Here is a 12,053-nt window from a genome sequence, read left to right as displayed (position 1 = left end):
GAGTGAAACCTCCAATCGAGAAGAACCGGCAAAACCTCCAACATCGAAAACATCATAGAAGATGCATGTGAACTTCGTTTTCGATGAACTCGAGCTTGTCATCAAGATGACCATAAGCTCTAAGACTCTCAAAAAGAACCAAACAAGAACCAAGAAAGATGATGCAAGGATGCAATGGTTTGAGCTCTCTACGAACGATACGATCAAGCTACTCATCGAGAGTCCCCCTTGATAGTACGGCAATCGATCCTATAACCCGGTCTCCCAACTACCATCATGAGACCGGTAAAATAGAAAACCTATCAAGGGCAAACCTTTGCCTTGCACATGGTCCACTTGAGCTAGATGATGACAATCTTGACTCCCTCAAGTTGGACCACCTTTCTTGATTGTGTTGACTCGATGAAGACTAGTTGATTGCTCCCCCATACTCCACTATGGGTGAGCCACTCTTCCGCACATCTTCACAAGTCCATCATCACCACAAAGGACGGCAAGCTTCAAGCATTTGATCTCTTCGTGATGCTCCACTTGAACTTGCACACCGCAACCTAACCCCACAAAGAACTCTCACGAAGACCATGGGTTAGTACACAAAGCGTAATTGACAATTCTTACCATACCATGGGATCACTTGATCCCTCTCGGTACATCTTCTGTGCTTTGTGAGTTGATCAACTTGATTCACTCTTGACTTAGTCTTGATCAACCTTGAACCTTTCCAATTCTCTTCATTTGAATGATGTCTTGAAGGTAGACATGAATGATCACACAATCTTCTTCTTCAAGACATGCTTGCAATAAGCTCAACTCTCACATGACCAATCTTTGGATAATTCCTTGAATAACACCTTGGTCGACACAAACTCTCCTTGAAATCAACACATGCACTCCAAGAAAAGCCTATGGACAAAACCTTCAAATATAACTCAAGGAAACCATTAGTCCATAGAGATTGTCATCAATTACCAAAACCAAACATGGGGGCACCGCATGTTCTTTCAGTGGTATTAGGATCTTTTATTCCTCGTCTTACTCTAGGATTCTGATCTCTCTTCTCTTCGGGTTAAAGGTTTTACTAACTCTAACATTAGGATATCGTGATCACATCCACCAGGAGAGCCCCTTATTACAGATGATCGCCTACTGCACCAGAAGATTTCGAAGATACTCTACGATGTTCTCTCAAGACTTTGTGCCATCGCTTTCGCAATTCCCTCTCATCGACAAACCCGTATGGATGACCACATACACTTATCATTCATACCGTCATTCCCCGTTGATCTTGTTATTACAAGACACCCCGAAATTCTCTCTATTGTTCTGAGAATCCTCTAAGATACTACCTTGCAGTTCTTTGCCACATGATTACCCCTACGGATAATTCCTCGCTCTTACCGAGTATTAGCTCATCCCCAGTTGTTCATGTGTTTCACAAAATTCTTTAAAATACTATCCGATCTTTCTAGAATCCTCTGCAGCCTATGGCTCTTGGAATTCTTGTCTGCCTGCATTATGGTTAATCACAAATTCCTAGCAATATTCATGGACGTCCTTTTCCTTTATCATCTTGGGTCCCTTGAGTCAATATGTTGCGAATGTTGCAATCCTTAATCAGATCCTAGAATTCATCCCTTCGGCTCAGACGTCATTTTAAACATGAGCTGGATCTTGACCAATCAATTGCCATCGATTGTACCCCCAAGCCTACTGAACTTATCCATCCATGGTCAGAGCGTTTGCTTCTGATCCCTTGATTTGAAAATCATAATTCCTTTGCATTTGAGCTTTGAGTTAGTCAGTTGTTTCTATAATCTGATGCCCTTTAATTCCTTCTTCCTCTGATAGAGTACCGATACTTGCATCAGCTTCGTTGTAGACCATAAGAACCCTTATTGGATTATTATCTGACAGTGTCCTTCATATTCAATAACCTTGTGATCCTTTCCATGGGCATATAAGGCCTTTGGTAAATTGTATCCTCTGTTTTGTTAACCATGCTCTACTTTCGAGCTCGTATTATTTACTCCAAAGTTTGTGGTATATGTTCCTAAGATGTCCCGATGGGTTGAACCAACGCCTTCCCTAATCTGTGTGAACCCGAAAGATTTCACGAGTCATACTTATCTGGTATTGCACCAGGGAAGACGTTCAACAACTAATGTCATTTTCATAATACGAGAGGTGAATGCAAGGTTATGCATTGAAGAAGTGTGAGTCGACCTTGAACCTTTGTGTTCATGCCCATGGATACGGTGTAGATCTTATCATGGGTGCTTCTTTTAAAATTAATTATCCCCTTGGTGTAAGTTCATCTTATATCTGGGAATTGGTCCTTTGCAATTGTGGTTCTGGCCATATGTTCTTCTTTGATCCCATTTCTCGGAAAAGTTTAAGCACTTGTCTTCTATGGATCAATACACCAGTCCAACCTTTACTTTGATCTTTCGTCGAGTATTACACCCTGGTATCTCGAGATTATCACGGAACTGCATAACTTCTTATGAGTTCTCCAACAAGTACTACATTCTCACTGATTCCAATTTTTCATGGGCTCTGAGTCATTAAACACTCAAGAAACACCGATAACTGAATCGAGTCCGCAACGCGATTAAACAAATGTTAGTAATCTTCTTTGCTTACGAGTTTGTACTCGATCACGTCATTTCTAGCATGATTGGCTATATCAGTATCATGTTGATTTTAACTGTGCTACCTGGTGCTTATTTCCAAAACACTACTTTCGGCGATGAGCTAAGCTTACGTCGATCTTCCTTGTCTTATCATTTCATCTCGAACAGCAAGCTTGATTCAGAGTTGGTGTCATATCTGTGGTTCCAATAATCTTTCTCTGCATTAGTCATGTTGCTTGATGTGGCCGCTGTTCAATTGCTTCTTCGTGGAGCCTCTCGACAAAATTTGTCCTAATCATCATCAGCATTTTGAGCTCTTCCAGGATATCAATTGAATTCATGATGAGAAGTACCATCCTTGCCCTTGATGATTTGTGTTATCATCGACCACTTTATTGCCTTTCGTTTGACACAAACTTGTTTGTGTTTCGTGTTATACCTTGAGATCAACAAAATTTGTCCTAATCATCATCAGCATTTTGAGCTCTTCCAGGATATCAATTTAATTCATGATGAGAAGTACCATCCTTGCCCTCGATGATTTGTGTTATCATCAACCACTTTATTGGCTTTTGTTCAACACAAACGTGTTCGTGTTTCGTGTTATACCTTGAGATCCTTGCTATCCAGCATTTGTTCTTTACCTTGGAGTATTACCATCTTTTATGTCAAGAATGTCGTGAGAATTTCACCACCTCTTAAGAATTCTTGATACAGGTGATACTTCTTGCCATATGCGTTCACTCCTTGGTCCCCGTGTTGTTTCTAACCAAAAAAACAACAATTGAACTATGATGTGTGACTTCAAAACTTCTAGCAACCCTATTGCTTTGAAGTTAATGGTCGATATTTCATTCTTAGATCATTGGTTATCGAATCACCATTCTAATGTTGATCATGCTACCTAAGCCCATATTTCAGGTGCACCTTTCAACCAATGTTTAATTGTGTATGTTTTCATCAAGCATACCTCATTATATCATTTGATCTGACAAATGTTATCTCTTGTTCACATAAGTGTGGAAATCCATCTTTTGACAATCTCAATGAATTATCGCTAAGTTCATCAGCCACCTCCTCGCCCTCTCCTTGGTTAAATGATGAACTCTTGTTTCGGAACTTGCTTCCATAGTTCATTTCCCGAGAATCTTACAATGACATCTCGTCAATTTGTGTCGCACCCTTTTCTCCTCAGGCATCCTGAGTCTGAGGTATCCTGACACTAATCAGGTCCGAATCTCGGTCAGATATGATGGCTGGAACATATTTCCAAGAGTTATAACATTGGTCTTTATATGACCCGGTAAGGTGATGTCATGCCAAGCACACCTGGCCGGAGGACCTATTGTTATAGTTTCCATTTTAGCAAGGTTATCCATTCTTCCATGAGGAAATTGTAAGATGTATTCTATGAGTTTTCCTGATGGATCATTTGTGTATCCTAAGTCCGATCTTTACCTGATGACCATGTCATTACTATCTCGAAGCATGCTAGTGGTACTCCGATTTTCAATTAAAACATTAAAAGCACAAAGGCTAAATTTTCCTTATCTATTATCCAAACACCGTTGTATGGGTAATGTCATGAAGTTTCTCTCCCATTACCTAAAGGGTTTTCTAATTTATATCCTGTCACGGATATCATGCTCTACTTGTCCATGGGAAGGATATACCCCTGAATTATGTGTTTAAACATATTTTCCTTTCCTTTGTTCTATTTAATATGATGATCACATTTTCCTTTCCATTGTTTTGTTTAACCTTTCTTGTGATCTATATGATCTAAGTAGTAATATTCTTCTGCTTATGTAAACACCTCGGTGTACCATCCTGTCTAGTGTAACCCTGTTACTATTGTTGATGACATTCCAGTAATCATCGATGGACGAGAACCTTGCCTATTGGTCCGTCTCATTTCAACGAGCAGGAAAATGGTTCTCTTCGTCCCTCGCCCTTGGTACCAACGATGTTGCCGACATAACTGACAGGCTATTCTCTGGCATGCCTTGCTATCATAACCGTGCAAGATATGACCGCACCCCCTACTTTTAACCCACATGGTGGGTCCATAACCCACAGTTCCATAGGATCGAAACTTGACTCTCCTATACATCAATGTTCCCAAAGTTATTCCTCGCGCTTGGCTTCATGTGTAATTCATGAGCCACCTCCTTAGAACTGATCTAGTTTGGTATCAGATGCAACATTTATTCTCGTTGCTCTGAACCCCTTTCACACTTTGTTTCAGGCAGCAAACGATTACCTATCCGCTTGAAACATTCGATTTGCACCTTCTTACTTAGCTATCGATGTTTTTCTTGAATTTCAACAAGAGAGATTCCTCTATGCCTCATTCAGTGATATAGTTCTAGGTGCCTAACATGTGTTGAGCTCCGTCCTTCCCGAGTTTCCCCCTTATCTTTCCCGTAAGTACGATGAAGACCCCGAAGGAAGGACGACAGATTCATCATGATGCATTGACACAGAGAAATGAAGCCATCAACGCAATGGATCAACCTTTTCAAGAAGATCAACCAAGACCGAGAAGTTCTGTTAGAATTTTATAACCAAACCTTTCCCCCCTTACCCTACCTCCTAAATCTCGGGACGAGATTTCTTGTAGTGGGGGAGATTTGTAACACCCCGATAGTTATGCTACAGTAAACCCTGTTAATGATGACGTGTCATCATAATTATTATTTTTGCTAAACCTCACTTTGATCCAAACCGAGTTCAATTCAAAATTTACAATAAAGTCAAAATTAATATTTCTCCAAACTGCAACACTAAAATGTTCGATGGGTTGCAAATATTCACCAAGTAATTAACATGTAGGAACCAACATTAAATGGAGTTTTGGTTTTCCCCTAGGAATATTTTAGTGCATTAGCGGGTTTTCAATAGGCACGTTTAAATTCAAATAGGAATTTTAATTGCTTCACTTGAATCCAAACTTTTTGTGCAACACCACCAATGTTGTGCATGAATTATGTGCCAAGTTTTATTTATATAAAAATTTGTTTTGTGGTCCAACTATTTGTAAAATAGAAAAGAAAAGAACACAAAAAGGAAGGTAAGAAGGGAACCTAAACTACTGAACCTTTGGCCCATCTAGCCAAATGGCTAGCCCAGCCCACCTCCCCTCTCCTTCATCATCGCTACAGGAGACGGGGGGCCGTGGCAGCCATCCATGGCTGCCATGGATGCGTGGAGGCCATCCAGGCCCCCAAACCCCCCCTACAACTGCGCCCCCGCAAAACCCTAGATCGCCCTCCCTCTTTCCCCTTTGTTTCCTCATCGACCTCCTCCCTCCTCTGCTCGATTTCGGGCTTGAGAGCTCCATGGTGGCCGAGCTTATCGTCGTTGCTACCGGGGCCACCGTCGACGTTGGCGCCCGGGAACACGTCCAGGAGGTAAAGCGTGGCCGTCTTCGTCTGTCCCGGGCACAAAATCAAGCCGGGGCGGCCCGTACGTTCGACATCACCGTCGTATCCTCACCACGGCCGCCGCCATCTCTTCTTCGGTTCGCTCCATCCCGACCATCCCCGGCCTCCCCGAGCTCGTCCGCGGCCTCTCCGTGAGTCCCTCCTCCGGATCCCCTCCCTTCCCACTTAGTTCTGCGCCATACGTCACCCCCACCGTGTTTTGAGCCATCGAAGGGAGCCCAAGCTCCTCACCATGTGCCCCTGCCCACCAGTCCGCGACCGTACGCCCCCTGGCCACCGCGACCGCGCCCATCTACGCGTGCACGCGCACCCCTGTAACCGCTTGTTGCTCGTGGTTTCCGCGGTATACTGCTGCTTCTTGCCGACGCTGCTCCGCCCCTACCGCTGCCTGCAATCACCTGCTGCTGCCCCTTGCGTAGCTGCTGCTCCCGCTGCTCTTTGCTAGCTGCTTTGCTTTGTGCTGCTGCTGCTCCTCTATGGTGGATGCGTGCTGCTGCACTACTGCTGTCGCTGCTTGTTGCTCAGGCGCTGGCTTCGGGTATGGCCGTGGCCATGGCCGAGCGTGTGTGTGTGCGCGCGTGTGAGTGAGTGTGTGTGTTGTGTGCGTGCAGCGTGTCTGTGCGTGAGTGTGTGTGCATGGCTGTGCCCAGGCCGGCCCTTACTTAATTACTCCTTTAGATGACATGTAGTACTAGTTAGTAGTAGTACTAGTTTAGTGCTAAGTTAGTCTAGTAGTAGATGACATGTAGGCCCTCACTTTAAATAAGTTAGATTTATTTATTTGTTTAGGTAAAAAGTCTAGCAAAAATATCCGTGCGTTGCAACGGGTGTAAAATAAATCTAAGTGTCCATGTGGTATTCGAGAGTTTACCTGTCACGATTGAATAATGAGATTTTCCAGTTAAATTGGTTGTAAGAGTCATAAGGATGCACTTTATGAAGATCTTATTGTAGTCCAAAAGCTTGTGATCTTTTTGTCTACAAATAAAACCTACTTCTTCAACTCTCTATAAAGAAGTTGAATTATGTGTAATAAGTTGTTATTTAACAACCATGTGTAAAAATAATTGCAAAAATCTAAACGTTATCCGGTAGATCATCGGCTACCCCTTCGATGCGAAAGTAATTGTGCATCATTCGTATACTTGTAACACTGTCAAATAGATCATAAATTAATTCCTATACCTCACAATCCCTATTAACATTAATTCATATTTATGCTTTCCCACTTCAAAAAAGTGATGGCTGAAAGTAAAGTATTTACAATGCTTGCTGCTCTTTGTTGACACGTTGCCGCTAGCAGTAGGAGCACATCCTCAACGCCAACATGAGCACTTCCCTGGACATTATCATCGGGCCTCGATGGGTATCGGGATTAGGGTAACCGCGAGAGAGATGGTACAACGGAGGGTAGTGCTCATCCCTAGCGCTGGCCATGGGCAGCCCAGCCCGACCCGACCTTGACCACGGGCCGGGCTCGGGCCTAGATTTTGAGCCCGACAGCCAGGCCGGGCCGGGTCCGGGCCCATCAAAATTGCCATTTAAGGAAGAAGCCCGGCCCGCGGCCCGAGGCCCGACGGGCTTTTAGTGAGATGGGCTGGGCTCGGGCCCGATTTTTAGGCCCGACGGCCGGGCCGGGCCGGGCTCGGACTTTGGCAGGCCCGGCCTGAAACCCGGCTCGGCCCTCCCAGTTGCGATGCTGGACGAAAAAGGATGCGAGCAAGATGCACCACTGCCACACTCTCTCTATTGGTCATCTCTCCGTCTCTCCTCTTTATCTCACCCATGACATCCAGATTTGAGGAACATCTTCATGGACAGCAAGCACGAGTGAGCTTCAAATATCTTGTCCATTAAAAAATATTTCTTTCTAATATTTCACTCACTTTTAATTATTATACTCTCTGCCCTAAATAAGTGTCTTAACTTTGTAGTACAAAGTTGTATTAAAATTAGGACAATTATTTTAAAAGAAGGGCGTATATATAATGTAACAACAAACAACAAAAGTGAGTAATAATCGGTGCTCTTTTGGAAAATAAAATTTTTGTAATTGATGCTAGCACGCATGCATCCAGTAGCTTCTAGCCGGTACAAAACCAATTTCCTTTCATTTCATTAAAGAAATGCACCGACCGCCCAGCGCCACTCTTCCTTCTCATCCATCCGCATGTCTCTCTTATCCACAATTCCACATCGCCACTCCTCTTTCTCACCCAACGCTGGTCCTCCTCTTCTTGAGCCACACTATCACCCAATGCTGCTGCTCCTCCTCTTCTACACATGTTGCGCCGTCGATGCACTCCACTCTCCTGGAGTGCGCGTGGCCGTGGTGGCTGGCCAGAGCCAGGGCAGCACCCCTTATTGGCGAGGAACCCAGAGACGCCATGGATGGCGCCATGGAAGCTCCTCTGCTGTCGGTCTGATCTGGCCGTCACGCCCCAGTCGTCGGCCCGCTCTGTATCCGGCCAGCAGCCCCGCCTCCGATCCGATTCGGACGGCCCCACGCACAGCCTCCGCCACCTACGGGCTACGGCATGCCCCCAGAGGTTCTGCTGATCCCGCGCCGCTCATCCTGGCTTCATCCTCTGCTCGCGGCTCGCGTTGACCGCCTCGCCGCGGCCTGCTCCAGGCCACCAATCGGAGCCTGTCCACGAAGTCCAGCCGGCCCTCCTCCCGGGCGCGCTCCTCGGCCGTTGCCGCGTGCTCCGCCAGCAACTTCGTCATGAGCCCGTCGAATTGGCGGTGCACCTGGCGCATCTTGGCCCAGCCACGACCGCGCCAGCACGAAGTCGCTGATGTTGAATAGCCCCGTGCTGGCCAGGAGCGACATGATCATCTCCTTGTAGCTGCTGGACTCGTCCTCGTCCCCGACCGCAACGCCTGGCCGATGCCCCCTCTCTTCCTCTGCTGCGAAATTGCTATCTCGCAAGCGCCACGGCGACCACGACCGCTCTATCTTAGGGAAATCAATGGGTTGGGTTCGTTCCGTTCCATTTTCTTCGCTCCTTTCCCACTTGGAATTTCTTCTCATTCCGTTTTCCTTTCCTTTGCTCCGTCTTCATTACGGAGGAAATTCGTTCCTTTCCCTTCTCTTCGGAAGAAATTCGTTCCTTTCCCTTCTCCTCTGGAGGGAATTTGGGCGCGGCGGCGGGGGCCGGTGGGGGCGGCGCGCCGCGGAAGGGCGGGGCAGCAGATGGACGGGGCCCGGTGGGGGCGGCGCGCCGCGGAAGGGCGTGGCAGCAGATGGACGGGGCCCGGCGGTGGTGGCGCGCTGCGGATGGATGGGAGGCAAGGTCGTGGGTCGTTCAGTTGTTCTTTTTTTTCTGTTTTGCCCGTACCGGTTAGGGAAAGATTTATTTATTTGTTTATTTAGGTAAATAGTCTATGACATGTGGGCCACACATCCCCTTTTGACTAGTCAAATTGACTTAGTCAACCCGAATTAGAATAATATATTAATTCTAAAAAATAAATTAAACTTAAAAAATTAGTATAAAATAATCCGTAACTCGGATGAAAATACTTTGTACATGAAAGTTGCTCAGAACGACGAGACGAATCCAACTACGCAATCTGTTCGCCTGCCACACATCCCTAGCATAGCAAACATGCAACCTTGCTCCTCCGGTTCGACTATCCGAAAACGTCAAACACCGGGAATACTTTCCCGGATGTTCCCCCCCTTCGTCGGTATCGCCTACTACTGCGTTAGGTCATCCCTAGCACCACTTATTGCCATGTTATGCTTTGTGTTGCTTTGATTGCTCTATTATTTATGTGGGTTCCCCCTCCGTTACTTCTTTCCGGTAGACCTCGAGACCGCCGCTGATACCCCCGTGATCGACTACATCGACAACGACCCCTCCTTCTTGCCAGAGCAACCAGGCAAGCCCCCCTTGATCAACCCGATATCGCCTATTCTTCTCTCTACTTCTTGCATTAGAGTAGTGTAGCATGTTACTGCTTTTGGATAATCCTATTCTGATGCATAGTCTGTCATTGTTGCTACAGTTGTTGATACCTTACCTGCAATCCTAAATGCTTAGTATAAGATGCTAGTTTATCATCAGTGGCCCTACATTCTTGTCCGTCTGCCATGCTATACTATCTGGCCGTGATCACTCGGGAGGTGATCACGGGTATATACTTATATACATTATATATATATATGATACATGTGGTGACTAAAGTCGAGTCGGCTCGTAGAGTACCTGCAAGTGATTCACGGATTGGGGGCTGAAGGACCTCTGTCCCGACGGCCCTCTGGGTGGATCTTTGTGGCGGAGCGACATGGCAGGTTGAGGCCACCTAGATGAGAGGTGGGCCTGGGCCTGGTCGGCGTCCACGGTTACTTCAAAATAACACGCTTAACGAGATCTTGGTATTTGATCTGAGTCTAGCCACTGGCATATACGCACTAAGGAACTACGCGGGAACAGTTATGTGCACTCGACGTCGTGGTATCAGCCGAAGCCTAGGTCTGCTTCCAGCCGCATTCGCAACATGCAGGTGTGCAATGGGCGATGTGCCCAGATCCCTTCGCCATAGGATTTAGACTGACATGCTGACCTCTCTGTTGTGCCTAGGTGGGGCTGCGACGTGTTGATCTTCCGAGGCCGGGCATGACCCAGGAAAGTGTGTCCGGCCAAAGGGGATCGAGCGTGTTGGGTTTTGTGGTGCACCCCTGCAGGGAAGTTTATCTATTTGAATAGTCGTGTCCCTCGGTAAAAGGATGGCCCGGAGTTGTACCTTGACCTTATGACAACTAGTACTGGATACTTCATAAAATACACCCTTTCAAATGCCAGATACAACTCGATGATCGCTCTCTCACAGGGCGACGAGGAGAGGATTTGCCGGGTAGGATTATGCTATACGATGATACTTGGTTAACTTATCATCTATTCTCTTCTATTGCGTCAAGATGGAGGCTGCCAGAAGCGTAGTCTTCGATAGGACCAGCTATCCCCCTCTTTCTGGCATTCTGCAGTTTAGTCTACATATAGTACCCCTTTCATTGATACCAATGCATATGTAGTGTAGAACCTTGCTTGTGAGTACATTGGACGAGTACTCACGGTTGCTTTGCTCCCCCCCTTTTTCCCCTTTCTATACCCGGTTGTTGCGACCAGGCGTTGGAGCCCAGGAGCCAGACGCCACCGTCGACGATGACTCCTACTACACTGGAGGTGCCTACTACTACGTGCAGGCCGCTGACAGAGTAGTTTAGGAGGATCCCAGGCAGGAGGCCTGCGCCTCTTTCGATCTGTATCCCAGTTTGTGCTAGCCATCTTATGGCAACTTGTTTAACTTATGTCTGTACTCAGATATTGTTGCTTCCGCTGACTCGTCTATGATCGAGCTCTAGTATTCGAGCCCTCGAGGCCCCTGGCTTGTAATATGATGCTTGCAAGACTTATTTTATTTGTAGAGTTGTGTTATGATATCTTCCCGTGAGTCCTTGATCTTGATCTGCGTGTTTGATTAGTGTACGATTGAATCAGGGGTGTCACAGCTCCGGCGGCACTACCGCCTCTCTGACTTGTTCGGTTGCACGTGCAGGCCGGAACTTTCGTCCCAGCAGAAGTATCGCTCACCCGAGCGGTACTCCTGCTTATGCATGGACTGGTTGTGCAGAATAGTTGGATCTCCCCCCACTATATTAGTGAGTCTTCTTCCCCAAGTGGACTCACCTCTTTTGCTCCAAAAAGCTCCATTGTTGCTCAAGCTCCATTTCTGCCTGATCTCTCTCCCTAGCCAACAACTCTTGTTGATTTGCTAGGGTTTGCTTGAGAGGGCCCCGATCCACCCTTCCACCAAGAGATATTTGATTCCCCCCACTAATCCCTAGCGGATCTTGTTACTCTTGGGTGTTTGAGCACCCTAGACAGAAGAGGTCACCTCAGAGCCACAATCCATTGTGGTGAAGCTTCACGATGGTGTTGGGAGCCTCCAATTCGGTTGTGAAGAT

General features: G+C 46.4%; 1 pseudogene; it reads right to left on the bottom strand.

Annotated features, from left to right (window-relative positions):
• Positions 1-8,153: 8,153 nt before the first annotated feature.
• LOC123189273 (uncharacterized) lies at positions 8,154-9,163 on the bottom strand (annotated as a pseudogene).
• Positions 9,164-12,053: the final 2,890 nt, after the last annotated feature.

Source organism: Triticum aestivum, chromosome 2A (genome assembly GCF_018294505.1).
Source record: "Triticum aestivum cultivar Chinese Spring chromosome 2A, IWGSC CS RefSeq v2.1, whole genome shotgun sequence".
Taxonomy (NCBI): domain Eukaryota; kingdom Viridiplantae; phylum Streptophyta; class Magnoliopsida; order Poales; family Poaceae; genus Triticum; species Triticum aestivum.
This window is presented reverse-complemented; position numbering and strand designations above follow the sequence as displayed.